This window comes from Oryctolagus cuniculus, chromosome 12 (genome assembly GCF_964237555.1).
Source record: "Oryctolagus cuniculus chromosome 12, mOryCun1.1, whole genome shotgun sequence".
NCBI classification, from domain to species: Eukaryota; Metazoa; Chordata; class Mammalia; order Lagomorpha; family Leporidae; genus Oryctolagus; species Oryctolagus cuniculus.
Genome location: NC_091443.1, coordinates 28,177,486 through 28,203,298, shown reverse-complemented (window position 1 = coordinate 28,203,298; position 25,813 = coordinate 28,177,486). Strand labels below are relative to the sequence as shown.

The window sequence follows — 25,813 nt, the reverse complement described above, 5'->3', positions numbered from 1 at the left end:
GCTAATCCTCCACCTTGCGGCGCCGGCACACCGGGTTCTAGTCCCGGTCGGGGCGCCGGATTCTGTCCCGGTTGCCCCTCTTCCAGGCCAGCTCTCTGCTGTGGCCCGGGAGTGCAGTGGAGGATGGCCCAAGTGCTTGGGCCCTGCACCCCATGGGAGACCAGGAGAAGCACCTGGCTCCTGGCTTCGGATCAGCGCGATGTGCCTGCTGCAGCGTGCCGGCCGCGGTGGCCATTGGAGGGTGAACCAATGGCAAAAGGAAGACCTTTCTCTCTGTCTCTCTCTCTCACTGTCCACTCTGCCTGTCAAAAAAAAAAAAAAAGTGATACAACAAACATTTTTTCTGTGTGGGAGCAAACTGTTGAAATCCTTACTTAATGTATACTAAGCTGATCTTCTGTATATTAAGATAATCGAAAATGAATCTTGATGTGAATGGAAGGGGAGAGGGAGTGGGAAAGGGGAGGGTAGTGGGTGGGAGGGATGGTATGTGGGGGAAGCCATTGTAATCCATAAATCGTACTTTGGAAATTTATATTCATTAAATAAAAGTTAAAAAAAAATGAAAAAAAAAGTCAAAATTGACAAGTGAGATTACATCAAATTGAGATGCTTCTGTACTGCAAAAGAAACAGGAAAGTGAAGGGACAACTGACAGAATGGGATAAATTATTTGCAAAGTATGCAATTGATAAAGGATTAATAAGCAAAATATACAAAGAGATCAAGAAACTCCACAACAGCAAAGCAAACAACCCAGTGAAGAAATGGGCAAAGGACTTAAACAGATATTTTTCAAAAAAGGAAATCCAAACGGCCAACAGACACATAAATAAATGTTCAGGATGACTAGCTGTCAGGGAAATGAAAATCAAAACCTCAATGAGGTTTCACATCAACCTACTTAGAATTGCTTTAATATAAAAATCAACAAACAACAAATGCTACTTACAATGTGGAGAAAAGGTACCCTGATCCACTGCTGGTATGAATATATACTGTGCAGCCTCTGTGGAAGACAGTATGGTGATACCTTAGAAATATGAATACCTTAGAAATATGAATACCTTAGAAATATGAATATGACCCAGCCATCCCACTCTTGGGAATTTATCCAAGGGAAATAAAATCAGTAAATAAAAGAGTTATGTGCATCCCCATTAGGAATCCACAATTCCTAAGATATGGAATCAACATAAATGTCTGCCAACTGAAGACTGGATAAAGAAATTATGGAATACATACTCTATGGAATACTGCACAGCAGTAAAATAAAGAAATCAGGTCATTTGCAACAAAATGCATGAATCTGGAAAACATCATACTTAGTGAAATAAGTCCCAAAAGGACAAATGTCATATGTTCTCTCTGATCTGTGAGAATAGAGCACCTGAAACAAAATTTTTATAAGCTAAACTGACACTTTGAGAGGGATGACTTGAGTGGCCTTGAATTGACTGTTAAGAAACATTTTTTTCATAATATTTGTTGAATATTTAATTAATATAGCATTAATCATATGTATATAAAGTCAATTGAGGATGATCACAGTAAAAACTAAGAGTGGAAATAAGAGAGGGACAAGGAAGTTTGTAACTGTAAAACTTTATAATTCTGCATACATTTCTATAGATTTAATTTTAAGCGTATGGTTTAAAACTTGCCATGGGACCCCAAATTCCATGAAGCTGGGTGGTAAAAATGCCATCTTACGTGTTAAAGTGATCATATTAAGTGTTAAAATGAACATGTAGATAGGATTAAATGTTAAAGGGATCATTTAAATAGGATCAAGTGTCTGGTAATAATAATAGAATTAAAAAGGAGAGAGTATTCTAACATAGGAAGTGGCCTACACAGCAGACTGATAGAATGACAACCACTTTAAGTAGCACTCTAACCTCAGAATAAGCCCTTAATGCATCCTGGTCTGCTTAAAAGCCCATGAGAGCATCTCAGGCAGGCAAAGCCAAGACACTATAGCAAAAAAAGTTCTATATGAAGGATCTCTGTGAGACCCCAGTGGAAGGAAGTGGCCATCAAAGAAGGATGTACATTTCTCTGGAGAAGAGAACTTTCACTTTACTTGTGACCTTGTTTAAATACTGACCGAGATTGTGGGTTCAGACTTCCATAACTGTGGCAGCTCATGGCAAGTGCCTCAGGTGGTTACTGATGTCATACATAACAGTGTTAATTGTTAATCTAACAATAGGAGTCACTATTCACTAACTTCCCATGCAGGACCTTGTCATTAATGAGTTGTATTATGAGAGTTAACTGTAAAACCTGTTCTCAGTTTGTGTGTGTGTATGTGTGCATGTGTGCAAATTGTTGAAACCTTTACTTAGTATGGAGTTGGTCTTCTGTGTACAAAGTTGATTGAAAATGAATCTTAATGGAGAATGGAACTGGGAAGCAAAGAGGGAAGAGGAGGAGAGGAGAGAGTGGGGATGTGAGTGTGGGTGGGAGGGCAGGTATGGTGGGAATAATAACTATATTCCTAAAGTTGTACTTTTGAAATTTGTATTCATTAAATAAAAAGGTATCTGAGGGAAAATAAAATAAATAAATAAATAGTTCTATGCAGGATACTCAGGTGCCACTCAGATAAGATACTTGTACAAAGAATTTCAGATCCACAATTCATAAAGATTTTCTTGAATAAGCATGGCTCTGAGAGACACAATGACCTACCCTTTATATTATGAACCTGAGAGATACTAAACAAAGAGAGATGAAGAGAATCCAAGTCAGGCTTCAGATTAAGCCAAAAGTACTATGTGTTTTCAAAGCTATGCTCTACTGCTGGCTTGAAATAAAATTCTGGTTAAATATCTACATTTAAGTGGTAAATACATTGTTTCCTAAAGAGGAATTACAAATGAATTTTTATAGTTTTCTCATAATGCTCATATAAATATTAAAAATGATAAAATTATATTAAATGATGAAATGCATAAAATATTAAATAAAATATACAAATGGAATACCACCTATGTAGGACTTAATAAAAATGAAATCAGTTTTATCTAGGGCAATTACATCAGTTTCCAAATTTATCTAAATACAACCATTGGAGTCATGAACGAGAGCAAATTGGCTAAGTTCCCTGCTGAAAGACAGCATATTCATTTGTGTCTCTTGCTAAATTAACATCTCTTCAATGTTAGCTAAACACATCATGTGTGGGAACGGTAGGATGATGATGGTATCAGACATAGTCACAGAGTCGTTTCAATATACTTTGTAAGATGCTGTAATATCCTGTTTTTATAAAATTTCAAATAGAACCTCAAATCCTACCAAAAGGAAGGAGGTTAATATTAAATATTGATAAATCCATAAAATTACAAAAAACCAAATTTGTCCTTTTTTAATATGTCCCTGTGGTGTGATGATAAATTAGCTTTATTTTCAAGATATTCTTTCAATTTCCAAAAAAGGAATATTAAGGCACCAATGTGAAATCAACATTAAAAGCTTCATAAGCCACATAAAGATAAAGGGCCCATGTGGAGAATGTTCTTTGATAGCATTATACTCCTATACTAATACATTTAATCCCCAGTAGAGACATGCAATGAATTGGATTGTTTCTACAGACTTATTTCCCAGATTTTTCTATATTTTTATCCCTTTGATTCATTGTGACACTGCAGCTGGGCAATCTTTATAAAAAAGTTCTCACTCTGTCACTCCCAATTTTAAAACCATTCATTTGCGCATATTGCCCTCAGAGCAAAATCTAAATTCTTTAATGAGGCTTAAAGTACCCTTCCGGATCTGGCTCCTGACTTAATTCATCAATCCAATCTCTCACTGTTCTCAACTCCGCTTACATTCATGCAACCAATCAACATCTATTGTTTTTTTTTTTTTTTGAGACACTAATTTGTGTCAAGTACTGACCCAAACTAAGAAGATACAAAGGTAAATAAAATATATTAACCTTGCTCTCTTGAAACATACAAAGAGGGGAAGAATTCATTTACTTGTTAAATACATAATCATTGATCTTCCATTATATGTCAGGCACAGATGTAGACCATGATAAAATACCATTCATGAGAACAGTGAAAAAAACATACCATGATAAAGAGATGTTCAGTAAATTGGTGCTAAAAAATAAAAGCAAAGCATAATTGACTAAAAACTGTAATACCTATAACCTAAACAATGAGATTCTGTAGATTGTCATGATGGTGAAAATTATCAGGGAGATATGATCACTTAAGTATATCCTTGAGGAGGTGATATTTAGTCTGAGATGAAAGATAAGGTTGATCCAATGGAGGAAGAACCAAATGGGCAGAGACTCTGAGCCAGGGAAGAACATAGAGTATTAGCAGATTCAAAGCCTGAACAACTGAAGCAGAATGCTGAAAAGTGAAGGGTGGTAAATAATACATAGTGAAGGTCATGGTAATGAGTTTTCACCCATTCGTCTAAACAGATTTCCCCAGAAGGTACTCATGTTTTCTATTGTGATTCTTTTTTTTAAAAAAATGTATTTATTTATAGTATTTACTTGAGAAACAGACAGGAAGGGATGAGAGAAAGAGAGAGAGAGACAGACAGAGAGACAGACAGAGAGAGAGAGTTCCTTTGTCCCAGTTCACCTCTCCAATGGCCACAAAGGCTAAAATTGAGACGGGAAAACTGGGAGCCAGGAACTCAGTCAAGTGTCCCATGTGAGTGACAACAACTTCCCATATGAGTCACCACCACTATCTCCAAAGGTCTGTATTAGAAGACAGCTGGAGTCAGGAGCCAGACAAGGTATTGCAAACAGACATTTTGTTATGGGATGCCAACATTCCAACTGGAATATTAACTGCTATACCAGACAACTGCCCATCTCATGCATTTGCTATTTTTCTTAGATGTTTTGTGTTCTCAGTAATACTTCTTCCTCAAAATTGTTCTCTAGTTAATACTCATTTTATATTGCTATGTTGTATTCTAGTAATTCCTTTTTTTTGTCTTAGTTGTGGAACTTATACAAAATATAGATCCCATAATTATCTGAATCCATAGGTTGTGATTTCTTAGGGCAGGGACCACTTCATATTCATCTTTCTATTTGCAGTATCTAACACAGTGGTTGGCACATAATAAATGCCTGGAAAATATATGTCAAACAAATGTGTTCATTTCCTAGTGTCAGCTCTGCCTCAATGCATTTCACTCAATGCTAAGCTTGCTCAGCTCTTGAAATGTCAATCATCCCCAAAGCTAGGCAGCAGAGTTAGACATGGTGATTGCTCTCCTAAGTGTTTTCACTTCCAGCTGGTATTCTGGACTTGGCACTGAAGCCAAGCTACAAGTGACCTAATTAGTCTTTTGGTTATTTAAAAAAATTGGGAATAATCATGAATTGAGATGGCCAAAAACTGGGACATGCAGAGTCTGATGAAAAGTGAAATGTTTAGGATGCCAGATGCAAGTCTTTTAGATGGTATTGATAGTTTCCAAAACAAAGTAGTTTGCATTTTAATTGTTTTCTGGAGCTTTTATCAACAAAGTATGTTCATTGACTAATCAGATCTTTGTACCAGATTAGAAATTAGAACTGTGTTGGGCACAGAAATAAGATACAGAAATCTCTCTTTCTGGCTTTTCTGTAAAAGAATTTCTGACAGCAGAATTCAGATAAATGCTATGTATGTTTCCAGAGTGTAATTTTGGGCCCAACAAACATTGAGCTGCCTTCTGATTCCATGCTTCTAATCAATGTCAGGGAGTAGATGCTAAGAAGGCAACTCTCCCTGAGGAATCAGTACTTAATGGATCTTTGACAGGCTTTTAATGTTTTTTTCTAAAGGCTCATCTCTTGCTTCATAGTCACAATTTATTGGTGAGTCTGATGGCTGATGTCACAGATAAGTGTAACTAATATGCCGTGGTGTCTTATTTACTCAAGAGAAAATGTAGGAAAAGATATTCTTTAAACAAGGCAACATTCAAGGGGTGACTGATGAATTTAAAGTTAGCATCAAACATTTAAGATTACGATAACTGTTATTGTGCAATTATACTCAGATCTTTTGAGCACTTTCGTAGGTGGCTAACACACAATACCATGTTAAAATTCCTGTGGGTGTCTTGCATGTCTTCATGAAGTACTAAAAGGGCTACTTGTGGGGAGCAATCCGGACTAGACTAAGTTACTCGAATTAAGACTTATTCTATGCATCTGCTCTCCCACAATATGGCGCTGGGAGAGAAGTAAACAGCTTCCGCACAGCTGCCTCCAGTTCAGCTAATAAACTGTAGGACTTGCTCCTGATTGGAGAGCAGCGTACTCGGCGTGTGGGCAGCCGAGTTAGGATTGGCGGGGGAGGACTGTGAAGGAGGAGGGAGACGGCATGCACCGGGAACACCTATGGGGAACATCTAAGGGGAACATGTAGCTGAAGGAACACCTGTGCAGCCCCCGAGAAAGCCGGCCGGCGGTGTGCCGCTCCCCTGCGGAAGTGGGGAATGTGGCTAGTGGGAACTGCCCTTCCACGGAGGTGGAAGGGATAGTAGCCAACCCGGGAAGAACCAGCAGCAAACCCGGGGAGGGCCGAGCAGACGAGAGAACAGCGCAGGGTCCTGTGTCGTTCCTCCACGAAGAGGGGGAGCGACATAATGGTGCCGTGACTCGGATATGAAGCCTAGGCAGGGTCCTGTGTCGTTCCCCCACGAAGACGGGGAGCGACATAGTGGTGCCGTGGCTCGGATATGAAGCCTAGGCAGGGTTTAGTGTCGTTCCTCCACGAAGAGGGGGAGCGACACTACTGAATCTCAAAATATTTATTTACTTGGATGGAGCACAGAGGTCTGTGTAGAAATACACAACCGAGTAAAACCTATCCTATTTTAAGGGTTCTATACATATGGTTCTATCAACGAGAGTAAATCTTGTCTAGTTTTAAGGACAAAGCACCAAGATGTACTTTGAGAATCTGAAATACAAAAATTACTGAGAAATATTAGAACAAAAATGGTTAAGGATTATGTGTGCTGATTTTTACAGAAATAACTGACATTGGACATGGGCATTTGGGCTACAGATTAATATACTAGTTGGGATGTCCATACCCTGTTCTGGAATGCCTGGGTTTGAGTTCCAGTTCTGCTCCTGAATCCAGCTACCTGCTAGTGTATACCTTAGGAGGCAGAAGGTGATAGATTAATGGGATTGAGTCCCTGCCACCCAAGAGGGAGACCTGGATTGATTTTCCAGCTCCTGACTGCAATGTGCCCCTGTCTTGGCCACTTCAGGTATCTGGGAAGTAACGCAGTGGATGGGAGCTCACTTTGTCTCTGTCTCTCAAATTTAAAATAAATAAATAAATAACTGATTTTGAAGAAATGCAGTTTTTATTCTTCGGAGTATGTGTACAAACAGGGGAACATAATAGTCCTACTAGCTGATAGGAGCATTTAGGTATATTAGGTAGATAGGTATTTAGGTAGCTTTTAAGTATATTAGGTAGATAAACCCTCACATTGACTTTGTATAGATGCAAGTATTTGTATCATACACTTGGCTAATAGTAGATGAACTGGATGAAAAAGTAGCCTAGAAAATTAAATCAAGTATCCAGGTTAATCCAAGTGTAAAGACAATCATTTTTAACTGCTACATTTCTTAAACTGTATCTTCTCTTTCATAGTTTCAACATTCCAGTAGAGTTGTATAGATTCATTTTGATTCAGTGAAAATATCAGTCTTTCTGTAAAGCCGCTTTCTGATTATAATATTGGCATGTTATAAAATCACTGTGCACATTAACTAATTTTTAAATTAGTAATGGTCTTGAAGATTCAAGTTTTGAAGTTTTCATCTAAAATAGTCTAGAACCACTTTAGCCAGAAGGTTGATACTTGAGATGATACTCCCAAATTGTTTCCTTAAGTATTACACATGCTTACTCTAATAAAAATTTTTCTCTGAGTACAAACTGTCCCTATTTGCTAGGAGCATATTATGGGCTTTGTGGGGGTGGAAATCATACACTTTTAGGGACCTCACAGAAAAAAAATTACATCATGTTATTTTATAATATAATACAAATTATATTGCATTCTCTATATGTCAAAACAGGATATTGAATATTTAGAAACAGAAAGAAATCATACCAATTACAAGTTCGAAACATACCACTAGCAACAAACAATATTAAAAAATATCAAGGTGATGGTTATGATGGTAGAAGAAGAGAATGAGGGATGGAATTTTGGCAATGAAAAATATAGTGCTATTGAGAAATATAAAGATGTTGGAAGTTATACTGGGCCACAGCAATCAAATTATGGACCTATCACTGGAGCAAATTTTGGTGTGGTTATAGATCTGCTGATGGAATCAGTGGATCAGTTTATAGCAAGTTCTAAAAACAGTAGAAAGGGACTAGAGTTCTTAGCAGGAGAGAGGGCAAGTTGTCAGGAAAGCTGCAGGCTACTTTGAAGCAGTCATAGCAAATGCATTAGAGGAACTAAAAAATACATCATAGAAGGAACAATGATCCACAGTTAGAAAAGTTGCTGCAGCTTAAACAAGAGAGCCTTCTTGTTCAACACTGTCATAGCCAAAGTTGGCAGAAAGGTTCTGCCATTGACTAATGCAATGTGGTGTTTATTAGAAATATATTCTTGAAGATTTTAATTTTTTGTTGTGTTTTTCTTTTTCTTTTTCTTTTTTTTTTTTTTTTTTTTGACAGGCAGAGTGGACAGTGAGAGAGAGAGAGACAGAGAGAAAGGTCTTCCTTTGCCGTTGGTTCACCCTCCAGTGGCCGCCGCGGCCGGTGCGCTGCGGCCGGCGCACCGCGCTGATCCGAAGCCAGGAGCCAGGTGCTTCTCCTGGTCTCCCATGGGGTGCAGGGCCCAAGCACTTGGGCCATCCTCCACTGCACTCCCTGGCCACAGCAGAGAGCTGGCCTGGAAGAGGAGCAACCGGGACAGAATCCGGCGCCCCGACTGGGACTAGAACCTGGTGTGCTGGTGCCGCAGGTGGAGGATTAGCCTAGTGAGCCGCGGCGCCGGCTTCTTTTTATTATTTCCATTGTATTTCCCTGTAAATTATGGTAGTAGTACCAAGAATAAAAAATTAAGAAATTTTTAATTTAAAAAAATCAATATTTAGGGGCCGGAGCTGTGGCGCAGTGTGTTAAAGCCCTGGACTGAGGCGCTGGCATCCTATATGGGAGCCGGTTCTAGTCCTGGCCACTCCTCTTCTGATCCAGCTCTCTGCTATGTCCAGCGGTGAAGGATAGATCAAGTCTTTGGGCCTCTGCACCCACGTGGGAGATCTGGAAGATGCTCTTGGCTTGTGGCTTTAGATTGGCGCAGTTCCAGCCATTTCAGCCATCTGGGGAGTGAACCTGTGGATGGAAGACCTCTCTCTCTGTCTCTACCTCTCTGTGTAACTCTGTCTTTCAAATAAATAAAATAAATCTTTTTTAAAAATTTAAAAAAAATCAATATTTAATTAAAATTCTAAAAATTCCCCAAATAAAATAAAATTCAAGTTATCTGATTATTGAAAATAACTTCGAATAAGACTGATGCCACTGATCCTAGAGTGATCCCAAGGACAGTAAGTGGAGTGTAACCTACTTGGGTGGTGGCAAGGAGTCCTGCAGAATCAGTGGGGCTGGCAATGGTGGGAAATAACTGGAGTGACCATGATCATGTAGCTAAAGAGTCAGCAAGGACATATTTCTATATGCTCCCCAGTGTCAATCAGTTGGGCAAAGGTGAGATTTCTGTAGAACACTCAATGCCACACCAACTGGTACTGCACTTGATCTATTCAGAGGAGTTGAGAAATCTGTTCTGGTTCTATCTAGGGACAGCCATATGCAGTTGCAGATCTTGACTGAGGATAAACATTGCAGCTGGAAAATGAGGCATTGACATGAATGTATTTTCCTAAGGAACTAGTGTAAAGTGAAGAAAGCGGATAGTGAACCCAGAATTCTAGCATTAAATGAAAAGGCTGTTTAGGAGAAAATTAAAGATACACATGAAATGCCATTGCAAATTAATTATTTATTGCTTATAAATCCTTAACAGATTCTTTTCTGTGAACTCTGATATTTCTTATAAGCTTTTACCTAAACATTCCATCTTTTTTTTTTTTTTTTTTTTTTTTTTTTTTTTTTTTTTTTGTGACAGAGTTAGACAGTGAGAGAGAGAGACAGAAAGGTTTTCCTTTTTCTGTTGATTCATCCCCCAAATGGCCAATATGGCCGGCGCGCTGTGCCGATCGGAAGCCAGGAGCCAGGTGCTTCCTCCTGGTCTTGCATGCGAATGCAGGGCCCAAGCACTTGGGCCATCCTCCACTGCACTCCCAGGCCACAGCAGAGAGCTGGACTGAAGAGGAACAACCAGGACAGAACCGGCGCCCCAACTGGGACTAGAACCCAGGGTGCCGGTGCCGCAGGTGGAGGATTAGCCTAGTGAGCCACAGCGCCAGCCAAACATTCCATCTTTAACCATATGTTTATCTATTGAGTACTCTTTTTCCCTTGACTTCTACTTTCTTAGGTGAAGTCAACAAGGTTATCTGTTTGTGCATCTCCCTATCTACCTGCCTATCTATTATCAACCTAACTCTGTGCCTCTTCCTATCCTCACCCTGCCCCCAACCCCAACACTATCTGTATCTCTTTAATTCTTCCTATAGAGTTGTACTTAAGATTTAAAAAAACGCCTTCCAGAAGTGGTCTTCCTATTCCTTTTTTGTACCTGCAGTTGTGTTCCTCTTTTATGCCAACATTCTGAAGTGATACTTGTTTTCATGATACAACAAAGTATCATTCTTGCCAAAGCTCATCCTTACAGAGGAGAAACCACTATTTATCCATTAGTATAAACCCTATGTTCTTTGTTATTGTTGATATTGCAAAAAAAAATATTTACTCTTAGAAGTTGAAGTTCAAAAATCACCCAATGAAAAGTGAATCTTCCTCTCAGCCCTTTATGTTAATAATGTCTGTATCTTTCTGAAGTGTTCTGTGCACTTAAAAACTCACATAAGTATACACCCATATTTTCAATTGAGCAGTCACATTATATCAGTTCTTATGCCTTCTATTTTTTTCACTTAAAAAGTCTCCAAGAAACTTCTATATCATCATACAAAACTTATGCACAGGTTTTCCCTAAAGTTCATGAAACTTGTATATAAGAAAAAAACTATATACGTATTTTAAAGTTATTTTGGCACCAAAAATTATCTTTTGATTCCATTTCCATGAATTTTTGAAATACTTTCATATGGAGACCTATGGCTCTCTAAGAAACTTTATTTTCTAGTGTATTGATGTTACATAATTTCTTCACTAATTCCTCATTAATCAGCATTTAGACTGCTTCTACTGTTCTGTGATTATGAGGAATAGACAATCAACCACTTGCAATATTCTTCTTCTTATTGTTATTTTTAAGTGTAATTATTCTGTGGAATAAAATTCTAGTGATGTAATTTCTAGTTAACATGCTTTTGCATGTTTATTGTTGATGGGCACTGTGGATATGCCCTTAAAAGTCACACCAGTTTACATATCTAACAGATGCACACATAGAAATACACATGCACATTATATAAGTATCTGGTTCCCTCTCCTACATTTTATATTACCAAAATGTAAAAGTAGATTTTATTTGGAAAACATAGTAGTTATTCTGAAATACAACTGGCCCATTTGAAAAGGTCAATACAATTAGAATCTATAGACTCAGGGCCCAAAGCAGACATTTCCGTATTTTAGAGTGTCATCCTGGGAAAATGCTTTATCTGTCAGAATTTCCTTTCTTCATGTATAACAGTTGTTTCCATTATTTCTTTCATGTATAACAGTTGTTTCCATTATTTCTTTTTTCTTTTTCTCTCTCTCTCTCTTTTTTTTTTTTTTTTTGGACAGGCAGTTAGACAGTGAGAGAGAGAGAGAGACAGAGAGAAAGGTCTTCCTTCTGTTGGTTCACTCCCCAAATGGCCACCACGGCCGGTGTGCTGCACCGATTGGAAGCCAGGAGCCAGGTGCTTCCTCCTGGTCCCCTACATGGGTGCAGGGCAGGTTTCAGACCTTGTAACTGTGGTGTTGATCAAGATATGGCATGCTGGGATCAACAAGAGCCTTCGTTTCTTGTCTTCTTTCTGCAAATCCTACCAAGCTGCAACCTCTGGCTTGATTGCTATCAGCACACTTAGTTTACTTGAAAATTTTGCATACAGGTTGAAATTCGTATCGCTCATCACTTTATTGAGCTTCAGTCTATGGCAATTTATTTTACAAACTGAAGATTTGTGGCAATCCTGCAAGTCTATCAGTGCCATTTTCCAATAGCTTAGATTATCGTTAATCTTTGCTAACAATAAAGTTATTTTTAAATTAAGGCATATATGATAGCCTAAAGACATAATACTATTTCACTTAATAGACTGCAGTGTAGTGTACTACTAGACATAATTAGAAACAAAGAAAAATGTGACTTCCTTTGCCATGATATTTGCTACACTTGATCTTAACCAAAAGGCTGAGAGGCAATGTGACATTTGCTTTATTGCAGTGGTCTGGAGCCAAACCTGCAATATCTCTGAAATATGCCTACAAATGGTACAAAACAATATTCGTAAGTTAAGATAAGATACTTTCATTCAAAATTTGAGATTCATCAATGTTGTGTGATGAGCAGTTCCTTTAAGTTACTGAGTAGTATTTCATTGCATAAATATATCATAATTTCAGCATTCATGTTTTCCCTGTGATGGACATTTGGCTTATTTTCATATTGGGTATATTGTGAATACAGTCACCACATATATTCTTACACAAAACTTTTCATCTTGTGGAGGAGCATGTGCGTGCATTTCTCTTAGATATTTGCTAGGAAGGGGACTGCTGGGTTGTGGGGCAGGTGCAGGTTTAACGCTAAGGAATTGGTAATTGTATCATACACTCCCATCAGCAATGTATGAGAACCCAGGGCACCCCAGCAATATTCAGCATCTTCAGTCTTTAAACAATTTAGCCAGCCTCGTGAGTGTGAAGTGATAGTTTTCTGATTTAAACTTTTTGATAATTATTGATACCTGTTACTCATACATATAGTGATTTCTGTTAAAAATCTTTTCCCCATTTTTAAATGAGTCTGTTTTTAAGATTTTTGATTATTGGAGTTTCTCAAAAATTCTGGATATAAATTCTTTGCCCTATACATATGTTGTAAATGGTTTTTCTCTCAATCTGTGGTTGCGCCATTTATTTCTTTAATGGAATCTTTTGATGAGCAGATGCTTTTGGTGTTTCTGAATGTGATCAGTTTATCACTTTTCTTTTTGTGTCAACTATTTCTGTGTCATGAAATATCCTTGCTTCCCAGAGTTGTGAAGACATTCTTCATTCCTTTTTGTTATAGATTTCTAGTTTTAAATTTCATAGTGGTGAGTGGTGGGTTTAAAATTAATATTTATATATGGAATAGAGTAGAAATCCAGAATATTTTTCTATGTGGGAAATCATAAAGAGGTAACTGGATGACAGCTATTCAAATCTTTTTTTGTGTGGAAAAGGTATTCTCTTCCCCATTGATTTCATTTGGTGCCTGTATAAAATATCAATTAAACATGTACATGTGGATTCATTTCTATACTCCTCCTGATTGACGTACTGAACTACTCCACACCATTACCACACTATCTTCATTACTGTAACATAAACTTTGAAATCAGTAAACGTAAGTCTTTCATCTTTCTTTAAACTGGACTTTTAAAAATTCAGTTCTTGCAAAGATTTAATGAAAACACTTTCATAATTTTATCTTTTATAATGAGTTATACAAATTATAGATTATGTTAGAGTTAGGTAAAAGCATCTACCTATTTTTTTTAAATAATTATTTACTGATTTGAAAGTGTTATAGAAACAGAGGGAGCCAGGGAAAGAGAGTGAAATAGAGAGAGAGATCTTCAATCTGCTGGTTCACTCCCTAGATGGCTGCAATGGTCAAGGCTGGGCCATGCTGAACTCAGGAGCCCAGACAGTTGGACCTTCTTTTGCTGCTTTCCCTGGGCCATTAGTCGGGAAGTGGAGCTCTTGTGACATGAACCAGCCCCAGTATGGGACACCAGAACCGTAGGCAGCGGTTTTATCTGCTATACCACAATGCTGGCCCCAGCATATATATTTTTTATGAACAAGACGAATCATCTGATAATATGAGTTTATGTCTGAATCAATTTTCTAATTGAGGCTATTTTGACTTTGAGGGTTATCTCTCCCTTTGTTTCAGATTGTGTTGGAGATAATTACCTCATCTACCTCAGGGTATGGCTTAATTATTCTGATAGATTACTAGATGGCTATATTAATCTAATAGATGTTAAACACCTAAAACAATGCCTGGAACACTGAACAGTAAATAAATATTGTTCTTATATTACCTATATTCTGAGCATACCAACTTATACCTAAACCTAGTGCTTACAATAACACTTGTTGTTGTATAGTTTTATGGGTCAGGCTTTTTGGCACAGTGTAAGTTGGCCATCGGTTTCTCTCAAAATCATTATGTGGGCAGGGCTGGGGCTCATGTGAAGGCTTGATCTGGGAAGGATCCAATTCCAAGGTCACTCATGTGATTGCTGGCAAGAACTAGTTCCTCTGGGTTACTGGTCCAAGGGTCTCATTTCATTGTCGGCCACAAACTGCCTTTGGTTCCTCACCCTGTGGTGTTTTTGAACATGATCCCCTGCTTCATCGAAGTGTACAAGAAGGCCATAGTCAGCTAAAACAATGGAAGTCATAATACATTGTATTCCATTGGCTGAAATCAAGCCCATACCACAGGGAGGAAATACACGAGGTGAATACAAAGAGGAAGAGACCCTTTGGAGCCATCCTACAAGTCAACCTACCAGACCTGCCCTGCCTTATTAAGGATGGTTTCACTTCAGTTAGTTTTTTATAAAACTTTATTATGGGGCAAAACTGATACAAATCCAGCAGAAATTGTATTGCAAATATTTCACCTTGATTTTTGTCTTGGCAAGGGATATATGGCATGATACTGTCTCCCATGCCTCAGCAATGGTACCAAGTATTGTGATGTTAAGCTATGGTATCAGGTGGGTTAGTTGTATTAGATGTGTTTTCAACTTATGACGTTTCAATTTAGGATGAGTTAAAGAGGGTATAACCTCGTCATAAGTTGAGGAGCATCTATGTATAATAAGCATTTTAAAATATTTAAATTTTTGCTACTTTTATAATGATTTTAAGCCATAAGAAATAAATTGGATGTTTTAGATAATGTCCCTTAAATATTTAAGTATTACCATGTATGTCAAAATAAGAGCTAACACATTTGTTCCAGTCCTAACAGAGAGGTAGCCTGATGTTATTGTTGTTTTCAGATTGAGAAATGATTGTAATTTGTGTTTTCGCTTTCACTTGGTTGTTAAACTGTGACTTTTTTGTAATATCAAGGTCATTTTCTCATCTTCTCAGTAAGGATTTGTGAAAGTTCTTACACTTTTTAAAAGTCTTGCTTTCTCCCCTTGATCAATTAGTTTTTAATCTCTTTCAAATGTAACAATTTTGTGATGACTAACATACTAGATTTTACTTATTGAGGCCAGAAAGATTATTGTGCCATTATAGAAAACATAATGACTTATTTCTGGAGAATTACACTCATTGATGTATTTTAGAACTAGGCTCATTTTTGTCTTTCAATTATCTTTTTTTTTTCTTTTTTTGAGGGGAAGGGGATTCTAATATAAGTCCTGTTGGTCTAATGTAAGTTCTAGAATATGTATATCCACAAAAATCATTTCTAAACCTCAGGACAAAGTTAGACACCTCCAGTGATTCTAGAAAATGATTGATTTTAATATCCTTTTCAGTGGGAGATTTATACTTTAGAAACTTCAGAATGCTCACACGAATGCCACCATGTTCCAAAGATTTATTACAATTTGGTTTTCAACTTGTTAATCTATCATTTCTAGTTTGGATAACTTGGGGATGTCAACTTTTCTTATCTATAAAGAATAAACAAAGCCATGGGTATTTTTCATTACTATGAGAAAACTACTGACCTTCTTTCTATGAGTATTTTCCTTTTTTTTACATTTAAAAGAGTACAATATGTGTCCACTTAGTTATTGCCTTAAAATATTTATGAGGACTATTTATTATATTTGAATGAGTGTTTTATATTAATACAATGCACTGTGACCAACATTATCTATCTCCACAAATGAGCAAATAGATTTATCAAGTGGTACTATGTTGTAGCTCTATTTTACGGAAGACAAATTTGTGACTGATTCCAAAATAGCTGCATATAGTTTGTATTTTAAGAGCATATTTCCTGGGATTACAAGATATAGTAAATACATGAATAAAAAAGGAAATAAAAAAATTAGAGGTTATAAATGGGTTAGCATTATAGAATTGAAGAGGCATAGATGGACTCACGTGGACTACTGAGAGTGGAGGATATGGTTTACAGCCCTTGTCTATACCCTGAGGAACAGTGGTCTGTCTACTTACTATTCCTTGAATTCTTTATTTAGCAGAGGATTAAGCTTGTGATTATAAAGAAAACTGAAAATATGTCATTGCAAAAATTAAAAGAAAATTAGGAAAGGAAGGAGGAGGGAGGGAGGGTGTGAAGTATCATTATTTTCTGCAAACTGTATATATGAAAGACATTGTTCCCTTTATAGAAATAAATGAATAAATTAAGGATTTCAGTTGCATATCACATAATCAGGGAGACATTGTTGCGATGATGAAGGCAAGCCGTGAAGGAAATGAGACAGTGAATTGTGTAGATAGCTTTCAGCCACAGGGAAGAGCAAGCTCAAAGGACTTGAATTGGCTGCTTGCCTACTACATTTGGGGAACAGTAAAGAACAGAAGACACAAAGCAGTATCTAAAAAGGAGAAGTCACCAGAAAGATAGATGATAAATTATATAAAGCCCTGGAAAGTATTATTTGGACTTTGACAATAATGTTTTCCACTAACTTTCTTGCAAGGTGTAATGGAAATGTAGTCTTCTCTTGTGGGTGAGAAAAGTAAGCTGAGAAGAGTTTATTTCTAGCCCAAGTGAAAATGTGGGGAGGGAGCGCTGAGGGGAGTTAGGGGACGCAGGAGAGTGTAGTGGTTGCAGGGAGGGAGTTGAGATGCACTATCTGCCATGGCTGCATCTCAAGGAAAAAGGATTTCAAGTTTATTCTTTAACCAGATGAGCTTCTGTGAAATCTATCAGTGGGTGAAAAACATATTTCCACTAAATCTAAATTTGAATTTTGTGAAGTTTGGGGAATACTTATCACAAATTTTCTGTGAATTATGCTAATTTAATGTTCTAACAAAGAAAAATATTTCTTGATCATTCTCCTTTTATTAAACATTTTGGTTGTTTCCAGGTTTTTCTAAGACAAATTATACTCCTGTAATCATTCTAATAATTTCTCCTTGAATGTATGGTTTTCAAGGGTGAATGAAGGGTCATCCAAAATCTCATGGAAATGTGAATTATGAAAAAACTGTGCCTAGGTTTCAGTATTTTTCTGTACCAAAATAAACTTATCTCTTAATTCCATTTTTCTGTGGATGTATTGATGTTCCCTTGTGTTCTAGGAGTTGAATTATTGTGTCAGAAGATGCAAAGATCTTTGACTTTTACTTGATAATTTCCAATTTTTTAAAAAAATATTTATTTATTTATTTATTTGAAAGTCAGAGTTACAGTGATAGGGAGAGAGAGAGAGAGAGAGAGAGAGAGAGAGATCTTCCATTTGTTGGTTCACTTCCCAGATGGCCACAATGGCCACAGCTGGGCCAGGCCGAAGCTGGGAGCTTCTTCTGGGTCTCCTAGGTGGGTTCAGGGCCCCAAGCACTTGGGCCATCATCTGCTGCTATTCCCAGGGTCATTAGCAGGGAGCTGAATCCTCATTAGCAGGGGGCTGAATCCTAAATGGAATAGCGGGTCTTGAACCAGCACTGATATGAGATACCAGCATCCCAGGTGGCAGCTTAAATCACATTGCCACAATGTTGGCCCCTCAATTTCTAAAATTATTGTATCAAATTACACTTTGCCAGGATTTGTTTACATCCTCACAAAGAGAATTGTCAGACTTTTTAATATTTTCTCTTTGGTGGGTATAAAATTGTATTATATTGGGGTTGTGAGAGTTTTCAACGACAAATTAGATTGACCATCTTTTCAAATGCTTATTGGACAGATGTATTTTCTCTTCTGTAAAGCTGCTACCTGCTGTGCCAGCATCCCCATATGGGCGCCGGTTCGAGTCCCAGCTGCTCCACTTTCCATCCAGGTCTCTGCTATGGCCTGGGAAAGCAGTGGAAGACGGCTCAAGTGGTTGGGCTCCTGCACCCATGTGTCAGACCCAGAAGAAGCTCCTGGCTCCTGGCTTTGGATTGACCCAACTTTGGCCTTTGTGGCCATTTGGGAAGTAAACCAGCAGATGGAAGCCCTCTCTCTCTCTCTCTCTGTGTGTGTGCCTCTGCCTCTCTGTAGTCCTGCCTTTCAAATAAATAAATAAATCTTAAAAAAACATTAATTGACAATGGTAGTGCTTTACTATATCAACTGGAATATATGAATAAGTTTGGGTAGTTTAGTATGTTCCACATATCCATTCAATACTCAATGTAACTTAATCTAAATTGCTGTATGTAAATAACAAGTGTTGACATATGGTAGAGCAATTTCACACTTATTCTTTTTCAGGTGCATCTTGGACCTTGGTCTTCCATGTAAATTTTAGACTTGATAAAAATCCAAAAACAAACTCAACAAAACAGATGGTACAAGGATGATTGGCACTGCCTTGGTTCTGTATATCAGTTTTGTAAGATTTGATGGCTGGAAAATACTGAATGTTTCTGGTCTTGCCATGGTTAGTAACTCATTTAGATATTCTTTAATGTTTTGCAGTAAAGATTTATATTTTAGGTTACTCCTAGATATTTGAATTGTGTTCTAGAATCATTCAAAGTTTTCTCTTTTACTAATATAAGTGCTGTTTTAACATGTAATTTCTGATTTGATCAATTTTTTTACAGTGATTTTTAAATCTAGTTCTTGCATTTAGAAATATTATCCCTTTCTCTCGTTAACTTCACCTGATATTTTCTGTTAATTCGGAGGCCCACACTCACATTTCCATTCTATTCTTCTAGGGCTGGAACTAGATGCTTGAAAACTCTACTTCCTAGAATGCCTTGAGAACCAGGTGGTACATAGGTTCTAGCCAAGAGAAACATTCTCAGTAGATTAAAGAAGAGTGAGGGAGAAGGTAGAAGCCACTGGACTTGTGGTTTTCATAGGCAACTGCTGGCTCACAGGACGGGAGCAGCCATAGAAGCAGCAGTGAGACAGGTGATTCCAGCATGGCTCAGGACAGAGACGAGCAGGCTCAGAGGAGCACAGGTTTTTGGATGCTAGTGACTGGCAAAGGGCTGGGGTCTCCTGGAGTTGTGCCTTTCATTACAATAGATCAGCTTATTTCCTTTCAGGGTGGTGGTGCTATCCTAATATCAGCCAGTACCTAACATCGTCCCTGATCTCTCCAGAATACTACCTTTGTTTCCCTACCAACAGTATGGTAAATTAGGGTCTTTAAATCCCTCTCTGATAGTTCTGCTTTCTTGACTGTGTCTCAAATGATATATTAACTATATGTATCTAAAGTTTTTTATAATTTAGAATAATATGAGAAATACTTGTTTCATCTTTAAGAATTCTGGCATATGATTTATTTATCCTCCCCTATTATATTGATGTTATCATTGTGTAGACAACAGAATAAAAATGTTCACAATAGGAATCATGTATGGTAGGAATCATTTATAATGTAATTTAGATTTTAGAAAAAAATACTTGATTTTAATATGTTTCATTGAAAGTTTTGGATGACTATTCTTTGTCATATTTTGAAAATTTATTTTTCTTCCTTATGTTAAGGGATTTACATAAAGGATTACAGACTTTTATATTTTTTTCCTGGTATTTATCAAAATGATCATTTAGATTGTCTTATTTAATCTCTTAATTTGGTGAATTATATTAGTAGACTTTCTGGTGTTAAACCAACTCTGAAATTCTTGGTTGCTCTAAAATTCACAATGCTACATGAGGGTACTTCAAAAAGTCCTTGAAAAAAATGTGCTATGAAAAACCTACACATGGATTTTAAAACATTTTTATGCTCAAACAATATTTTAAATCAATGTTTCTATGAAATTTTGCAGTTCTCTTGTTTGTTATCTGCTGATTTTTCTTTTGAAATTTATATTTATACTCCAGAGTGAGAATGATCTGAAAATATTTCTTTCACATGATCCCTATCTGTTTTCCTATCAGTGTCATACTGCTCCTAAAGTAAGGTGGGAGATATTTCCCACTTCATATCCTGCGGAAAAGTTTATTAAATACTATTAAATATTTAGGACTTAATTTAAATAAACCAATTAGGCATGATGTAATTTTGTGGAAAAATTTTATCTTACTGAATTAAGATCTTAGTAGTTACAAATAACCGAAATAAATTACTTCTTTTTCAGGCAGTTTTATTACCTTTTTCAGGAATTTATTAGTGTCATGTAATTTTCAAGCATTTGGCATGAAGTTTCTCTGCTTTCTTATATTCTTTGCCAAGAATCTACCTCACTGGAAGCTGTTGATGAGTGTTAAAGGATGCAAGTGTTCACTCAATTTTGTCTAAAGTCTGCTTTGATAATACTGACTTTCTAACTAGGAAAGTCTATTACTGCTTGAAAATTGTTTTTTAAATTATTTATTTGAAAAGTAGAGCAACAGAAAGATAAAGATATTCCATCTATTTGTTTATTCCCCACACGTTCACAGCCAGGTTCAGCCAGGCCAAAGCTAAGAGCCTGAAACACCATTTGAGTTTCCCATATGAGTAGCAGGAACCCAAGTACTTGGACCATCATCTACTGACTTCCAGAGTGCGTCAGCAGGGAGCTGTATAGGAAGTATATCAACTGAGATTTGACCTAGCACTCTGTTAGGGAGTACTGGCTTCACAAGTACCATAAGACTGGCTCCCAGATGAAAATTTTAAGATCGTAAGAAGTTAATAGAATGCTCAACCACTACGAATTCTCAACCTGCCAAGGACACATCAACTTTTTTTTTTTTTTTTCATACACATGAACAACTTCTGTCTCCCAGGTTTGGACTACAAACTGAAGCATGGATGCCTGTACTTTAGTTCCAGAGGCCTTCAGAGGAAGAGGAGGCTCAAGTTCAGCTTTCAGGTATTGGCATGAATGAAATCTGGCTAGTGCACCTGTCTCCAAAGCACCCTCACTTCTGCAGTCTGTATTTCCTTCCCAGGTTGGGATATTCCAAATCCCTTCAACTAGTCAATCTACAAATAACTTCCAGAGGCTGCAACCACCAGCAGCAGACCAGTCACGTTGATGAACAATGATCGTGTTTCACTTTATAATGGATAAATACATAAAGAATTCTAGTCAATGAGCTCTTAAAATATATCAAAATTTAACTTATTGCTCAGTTAAAGTTTGGCAGTATCAAGGTTTCCTGATTATAGTTTTCATGTTGTTAAGAATATTTGAAACATTATAAATAACAGAATTCTGTCATTGATTTTCACATACAATTTCTTTTGATTATGTAAGAGAGGTCTATATGTTTTGAATAATACTGTATTCTGATACTTCATAATTATACTGGTTATTTTAATGTACCTATTACAGATGAGGGATGTATTAAAGGCTATCATACTGTTGTGTTGATTAATGTATGTACAAAGGTATTTCAAGAAGCTTGCAAAAAATGAAATTAAAAGATAAGTTTATTTCAGTGCAAAAGTAAACAGAAATCTATGCAGAGAGGGGTCCTCAAAAGGGGCCCTGTAGGAGCTGGCATTGTGGCTCGTCATGTTACCCTGCTGCCTGTGATACCAGCATTCCATATCAGAGCATCAGTTCAAGTCCTGGCTGCTCTGCTTCCAGTCCAACTCCTTGCTAATATGCAGGGCAGCAGAGGATTGCGTAAGTACTTGGCTCCCTGTCACCCATATTGGAGACCTGTATGGAGCTCCTGGCTCCTGAGAGTGACCACTTGCAGCCATTTTGGGAGTGAACCACTGGATAGATGACCTCTCTGTCTCTTCTTGCCTTTTTTTTTAAAGATTTTATTTATTTATTTGAGAGGTAGAGTTACAGAGAAAGGGAGAGACAGAGAGAAAGGTCTTCCATCTACTGGTTCACTCCCCAGATGGATGCAATGGCAAGAGCTGCACCCATCCAAAGCCAGGAGCCAGGAGCTTCTTCAGGGTCTCCCACACAAGAACAGGGGTCCAAGCACTTGGGCCATCTTCTCCCAGGTCATAGCAGAGAGCTAGACCAGAAGTGGAGCAGCCAGGATTTGAACTGGCCCCCAAAGGGGATGCTGACATCACAGGCCACTATACCCCAGCACTGGTGTCTAGCGACTACGCCACAGCGCCAGCCTGCCTGCTCTCTTTCTCTCTTTCAAGTAAATAAGTTAATCTTTTTTTTAGAAAAAAAAAAAAGGGCATGAAAAATGTGTTTTAAAAGAAATCTATGACAAGAGTGTCAATTTGTTAAGTCAACAACAGGAGTCACTGTGCACTTACTCCTCATGTAGGATCTTTGTCCTTAGTGTGCTCTACATTGAGATTTAATGCTATAACTAGTACTCAAACAGTATTTTTCACTTTATGTTTCTGTGTGGAAGCAAACTGTTGAAATCTTTACTTAATGTATGCTAAACTGATCTTCTGTATATAAAGAGAATCGAAAATGAATCTTGATGTGAATGGAAGGGGAGAGGGAGTGGGAAAGGGGAGGGTTGCGGGTGGGCGGGATGTTATGGGGGGGAAGCAATTGTAATCCATAAGCTGTACTTTGGAAATTTATATTCATTAAATAAAAGTTAAAAAAAATAGAAATCTATGTATAGATTTTAAATTGTTTTTGCACCCAAAGTAACTTTATCTTTTAATTCCATTTTCCACATACATATTTCTAGCAGAACTCCTTTTATATTGGAAACTGTTATATAGTATCTAATGCTGTATTAATTTTCCTGTGCATCAATTAAATTATCCGATAGGTTTATACAATGCTTGTGCCTTTAATTTTATTTGAGAACACAGGGAAATATGATCGGGGGCAACTGAAATAATGTTCTGAGATTCAAAATCATAATTTGTAAAATGGAAGACAAGAATTCTTTGTAATATTTTTTTCCAGTGGGGTATCTCAATATCTTAAAAGATCACCTGACACATTGTAGTCATTCATAAGATATGATGAATTAAATATATCATCTATTTATTAAAATAAAACAATTATCATTACAATATATGATCTCAAGATAGATGTACCCTGATATTTAGATGTTTTTACTATGCCCACGATACTTCATTGTGACTTGTAGATTTAAAAAGACAGACCATGGAGTAGAGCAGTTTGAAATGTGTCTGTTAGAACATAAAAATATCAAATATTCATGTCTTATTTTCATGATATATACACATTAATTAATAACAATTTATCTGAATTAATGTTAATAGTTTATCAGAATAAAATGATCAATTCTTTTCAACTGGAATTCAGAGTGAAATCCTAGATGAATAATTGCTATACTGAAATTTTTGTCTTTATGTTGATTATTAAAAAATAAAATGGAAAATTAAAAATTATTTACATTTTACAAATAGATTTTGAAAAGCTTGATGTTAAGAAGCCCATTCAAAAAGTTTCTTTTGGGGGCCGCTGTGGTGGCACAGTAGGTTAATCCTCTGCCTGCAGTGCTGGAATCTCATACGGGCGCCGGTTCTAGTCCCAGCTGCTCCTTTTCCAATCCAGCTCTCTGCTGTGGCCTGGGAAAGCAGAAGATGGCCCAAGTCCTTGGTCCCTGCACCCACGTGGGAGACCCAGAAGAAGCTCCTGGCTCCTGGCTGTGGATTGGCTCAGCTCTGGCCATTGCGGCCATTTGGGGAGTGAACCAACAGAAGGAAGACCTTTCTCTCTGTCTCTGCCTCTCACTGTCTATAACTCTCTCTCTCAAATAAATAAATAAAATCTTACAAAAATAGTTTCTTTCATTTCAGGAATTATTTACATAAGAAAACAAATAGTTATTTTATGTCTTTTCATGGCATAAATACTTCTTAAATTTGATTCAGAAATATTATAAAGAGTGGATGAATACTGCAATAATAGAAATACTATGATGCTTATTTTAATATAAATTATAAATATGAGTGGATGAATACTGCAATAATAAAAAATACTATGTTGCTTATTGTTTTAGAATTATATTGACTGGTTCAAGCTGTGTCTATGTGTTGAGACACTGCTTATAACCCATAAAAATACTCAAGTATTACATGTTAGTCAAAGTTTTAAAATACAAAAAAGCTTTATAAAAGTTGTAAATTGATTCATATACTTTTGTGAAATAATACCAATGATTTTTAAAAGCAAACTTTTCAAAAGCTTTTATGATTAGAAGACAGTTATTTTGTAAGTAAACAGTCACTGTAATAGAGTACTTCAAGTCTGGGATGAGCTTAAGCACAGCAATTGCCCCTTGGGATGCCCAGATCTCATGTTCCTGTGCCTGAGTCCCAGCTCCGATTCTGACTCCAGCTTCCTACTGAGGCGCACTCTGGGAAGCAGGAGTGGTGACTCAACCATCTGGATCCCTTCTACCCAGGAGGAAGACCCAGATTAAGTTCCAGGCTCCTGACTTTGGCCTGCCTCAGTCTTAGGAATTGTGAGCATTTGGGTAGTAAACTATCAAATAAAAGATCTTTTTCTCTCTCTTCCAAATAAAAATAAACAAAATTTTAAAACTCTGCTTCTCCTGCATTTAGAAATCTTTCTTGGGAAAATGAATCAACAGTATATTAAATAAGTGCATTTACCCAAAACTACTCATATTTATACATAAATACTTTTATAAGATGATGTCTGTCTAATCATTTTGAATGCTTTCTTTGAAATTCTATTCAGGATACATGAAATATTCTTTTAAAATATATATTCCAAGATTATAAAGATTTATCACTGTGACTTTAAAAAAAATTCAGATTTTCACCTACTAGGATTGACTGACATTTTCATCTCCTTAATGAATTATTCATATAAATCACTGGTAATACAGAGGAAATCAACCCATTGGCTTCACTTATGATGTTAAAACCTATACCTTTTAGGGCATCAGACATCTTCAACTTTTCTGCTTGTTTTTTGCAATAAATTTTCACATAAGCCAAGACATTTATGCTTGACAACTATTTTTTACAGAAATGCTTTGCTTCATATCTTTTAGAAAAGAACGGAGTTTATCATTCAAAATATGGGGCGTGATGTTTTACAGAAATATTCTACACATTCATGGGGTTTGCAGAACTAGTCTGTTCATCGGAATCCATATGATTTACCATTGTTCTCAGAAACTGTTTTCTTACTCAGGAATTCAAATCTGACCCTTCTGATCTTTTTCATCAGAACTAGCATTATCTTAAAGCCTTTTTGGCCGGCACTGCAGTTCCCTTGGCTAATCCCCCACCTGCGGAGCCGGCATCCTGGTTCTAGTTCTGGTTGGGGCGCTGGATTCTGTCCTGGTTGCTCCTCTTCAGTCCAGCTCTCTGCTGTGGCCCGGGAAGGCAGTGGAGGATGGCTGAAGTGCTTGGGCCCTGCACCCGTGTGGGAGACCAGGATAAGCACCTGGCTCCTGG

At 37.2% G+C, this 25,813-nt stretch overlaps 1 long non-coding RNA gene across 1 annotated transcript in view; it reads right to left on the bottom strand.

Annotated features, from left to right (window-relative positions):
• Positions 1-602: 602 nt before the first annotated feature.
• The window catches only part of LOC103351248 (uncharacterized), a 406,717-nt gene continuing 381,506 nt past the window's right edge, over positions 603-25,813 (bottom strand). The window contains exon 11 of the long non-coding RNA XR_011380454.1: positions 603-1,009. This is a non-coding gene — a long non-coding RNA (uncharacterized lncRNA). The remainder of the gene's footprint in view (positions 1,010-25,813) is intronic.